Raw genomic sequence first — 3,847 nt, forward strand, 5'->3', positions numbered from 1 at the left:
TATATTGATAGAAAGGACAACAAAAGAAAGAAAGAGACCTCGATATTATGTAAATAGAGGAATTTATCTGTAAAAATATGTGACACTTATTCGGTAGCCATGATAAAACTCCGAGTTTCGGATGCCGGGTCGGGAACCCACGCCAACATCTCTTCAGTTATCCGGCCATTTAAAATTCCTGAGAAAAATAACCGTTAAACAAAGGAAAATTACTGTGTGATTCACCGTTATTAAGACAAAAGGGCTACAGACCGCTAAGTAAGGGAAGGGAGTAAAGGTAAGGAGATAGAAAAGTGTATAGTGTTCGCGTAAGCGCACCAATCCGTACATTCGCCTATATGTATATACTAAACCACCCCCGCTTGAAACACACACATGCTCACCCACATACTCGCCAAAAACTATACATACATATACACATATATACCCGCATACACGGGTACATCCGCCTACACACCCACACACACACGCACTCAACAGCCTCGCACCCATACACACGCACGCAAAAAAAAAACAACGCAAAAACCATAGGGCTTGAAGCAAATTACAGAAGTTGTTTCACACCTGTTGATGTTGTTGAAATTTCAATGAAGGAGCCTTGGATCTAGGTCAGAAACCGGCTCTTTCTCTATCGGCAGGAAATCTTGAATTAAAGCTGAATAATAACATATATTTGTGCACAATTCGATTCACACTCAAAAACCTATTGGGAAGTGATGCTTTCCTTAAAGCAATTGTTCATGGACACTGAATTTAAATGTAGGATTAGTTTAAAATGTCTAATTATGAGTGAGAAAGTAATTCATGCATGATTGAACAGTAAGAAACGACAGACATTCACATAAACACATTGGCACTCATACACACAAACACCTACATACATGCACACATCTATGAATGTACATATACATACATAAATATATTTATTTATTATTCTTAAACAAGAAAATTATTGATAGTAACTTCGAAGCGTCGGTCAGTTAAGTCATCGTCGGACTGCGATGCATTTATATAATCTCAAATGTATGTAAGTAGTGGCATGTTTTAGCTGGTCAGTTTCATTACTTGTTGTTATTTAAGGTAATTCCTGTTTTTTATAATATATTTTAAAATACCCACACTTGAAGCAGAATTGAAGAAGTATTTATAAACGTATAGCCCACAAACTCTACCTCCATCATACACAAGAGTTTAACACGTGTTAATCAAATTGCTTACAGAACAAGGAGCCCCTAGACCGAAACATACCGGCCAATAACCTTTACACCTACCCACATTCACTTGTGAACATCAAAGCACAAGATAAACAATTTTATATACTAAGACCATGACATGCCGGAATAATAACCCCCACCGTCCAAATATGTTCCTATAAACTAGCAGTTTGGCAAAAGAGACCGACAGAATAAGCACCGGGCTTTAAAAAAAGCACCTATGATTGATTCGTTCGATTAAACTACTTCAGCATGGCCGTAATCTAATGACAGAAACAAAGAAGATAGATAGATAGATAGATAGATAGATAGATAGATAGATAGATAGATAGATAGATAGGTAGATAGATATCACTGTATTAGGTGTTTTACACCGCTAATCCTAATGCGCTTCCTTGAATTGTAGCTTTCAAATGATGCTGATATTCCTTTGAATGGAATGCCAATCCGTCGCAGGGTTAGCCATTCACAGCTGAGTGACAGTGGCCTTGAGTAACCCAATGAAATGAAGTGTTTGCTCAAGGACACAACGCACCGCTGGCCTGGGGATCGAAACCACGATCTTGCGATCGTGAATGCGGCACTCTAACTACTAGGCCACGTGCTTTCACTTACACGCGTACGCACGCGCGAGTGTGGGGGTGTATAATAGATCAGGATTGAGTGAATCAAGCACTAGAATAGTAAAGTACCGGGTCGGGTTGGGTCGAAAAGTAAAATGTGTACACAACGAAAATAGAGTGATATATACGCGAATACCAAAGTACAGGCAGAATGATATTGAGGTTATGTACACGATTAACTGTACCCGACAGAGTATATCATGAGCTAATCAGGAAACGCACATTGCACAAGATGTACGGTCCCTAATATACTTCGGGACTACGCAAGGTGCAAGTTCCGAGTGAGCTGAATAAATGAATATTTATTTCCGTGTGTGTGTGTGTGTGTGTGTGTGTGTGTGTGTGTGTGTTTGTGTCTGTGTTTATCCCCCTTCACCATCGCTTGACAGCCGGTGTTGATATGTTTACGTCCCCATAATTTAGCAACTTGGCAATATACACCGATAGAATGACTACTAGGCTTTAAGAGAAAAAGTCCTGGGGTCGATTTGTTCGACTAAAACCTTTCAAGGTGGTGCCCCAACAGGGCCGCAGTCAAATGACTAAAACAAGTAAAGATAAACTACGTATATAATATAACACAATGATAGAGGATAACAGAAGGTGGATAGGGATATCTGGGAAATATTGACTGAAAGCCGTACATCACAGGGTGCAAGACAATCAAGAGCAGGTGTGGTGTCTTTGAACAAAAGCGAATGGAGCATAATGCTTTGAGGCTTTCGCTCTGTAAACGAGACCCAAATGCGGTGACTGTAGAAACACGGCAGGTGTTAAGATCGTGTGGGCGATCTCTTCTCAGATGGGCTGGGTGTGTCGGCCATCTAAAGACGCATGAGCCAAGGAGAAATCGAACTGCTTGTGAGATGGTTCTACCGTCACGTGCACCACGGTGTATTCGTACTGAAAAAAATATATAATCTCTGCGAACATTCTTGAAGAACGAAAGCTGGGCTGAAAAACCATCTGCGTGCACATAATCGAGCAATATTCACTGAAGAAGTAGCAGTCTGCATGTACATCTGCTGATGTACATGCAGATAGATAGATAGATAGATAGATAGATAGATAGATAGATAGATAGATAGATAGATGTGCTTGCGTGTATGTGTATACACACACACAAAGAGTATGAGAGTGGAAGTCGCATATTTCGACCACTTGATCTCTTTGGGACACAATAACCGATTGCTAGTTTTATCGGTGATTATAGTAAGCGGCTTCCACTATATATGGCATAAACTGGCTTTTTTTAACTACTTCTGCTCATCTTTCTAACTGTTTTGTCACACACATTCACCACGCTACAACAAATTTTATCACACCCCACTGCGTCGTAAAACCTGCACTGTTTGAATAAAGAAATTCTTACAGTACTTTACCTACTGAATAACCTTACATTAAAGTTCAGCTAATGCGACCTTTGTCATCACTCCTTTACATGCCTGCACTAATTTTTTTCATCCACGTACTATTACTATTGTTACCACATTACCTAATGCTACTTATACTACTAAATTCAACCAACTACACCACTCTTATTAACACGGTTGGCGCAGAGGCCCAACAGTCTACAATGGCCGACCGATAGCAACACATATCTCCAAACATTTGCATTAATTTCTTTTTATTTGAAAAAGGGTATTTTTCCCGAAATATAGGATCATTAAACAACCTATCGAAGGTAATACAATATATTTTCTCCTTGTTTCCATTCGTTGACATTGCCTTACATATTTTACTTAACTCCTCACTTGTGTTGCTCAAACGGTTTTGCAAACATTTATTTCATTTATCTACGTTGTAATACTCCAAGAAAATTATCTTACAATGACCATACACTTACATACATTTACATATGTGTGTGTGTGCGCGCGTGTGTGTTTGCATGTTAATGTTTGTTCTTATATTAAATTACAATAAAAACAATTTCACATTAATTTGAGGGTTTACTCTATACTTTTCTAGAGTACACACACACACAGACACACACACACACACACACACACA

At 39.1% G+C, this 3,847-nt stretch overlaps 1 protein-coding gene across 5 annotated transcripts in view; it reads left to right on the top strand.

Moving 5' to 3' along the window:
* The window catches only part of LOC106879369 (monocarboxylate transporter 9), a 79,460-nt gene that overhangs the window by 33,409 nt on the left and 42,204 nt on the right, over nucleotides 1-3,847 (top strand). Inside the window, exon 1 of one of the 5 annotated variants that reach the window (XM_014928894.2) lies at nucleotides 3,398-3,521. The exons of the other annotated variants lie outside the window; for them this stretch is intronic. The gene's annotated coding sequence lies outside the window, so the exon portion shown is untranslated. Of the gene's footprint in view, nucleotides 1-3,397; nucleotides 3,522-3,847 lie in introns of those variants that run through there. 5 annotated transcript variants of the gene reach the window in all.

This window comes from Octopus bimaculoides, chromosome 20, assembly GCF_001194135.2.
Source record: "Octopus bimaculoides isolate UCB-OBI-ISO-001 chromosome 20, ASM119413v2, whole genome shotgun sequence".
Lineage (NCBI taxonomy): Eukaryota > Metazoa > Mollusca > Cephalopoda > Octopoda > Octopodidae > Octopus > Octopus bimaculoides.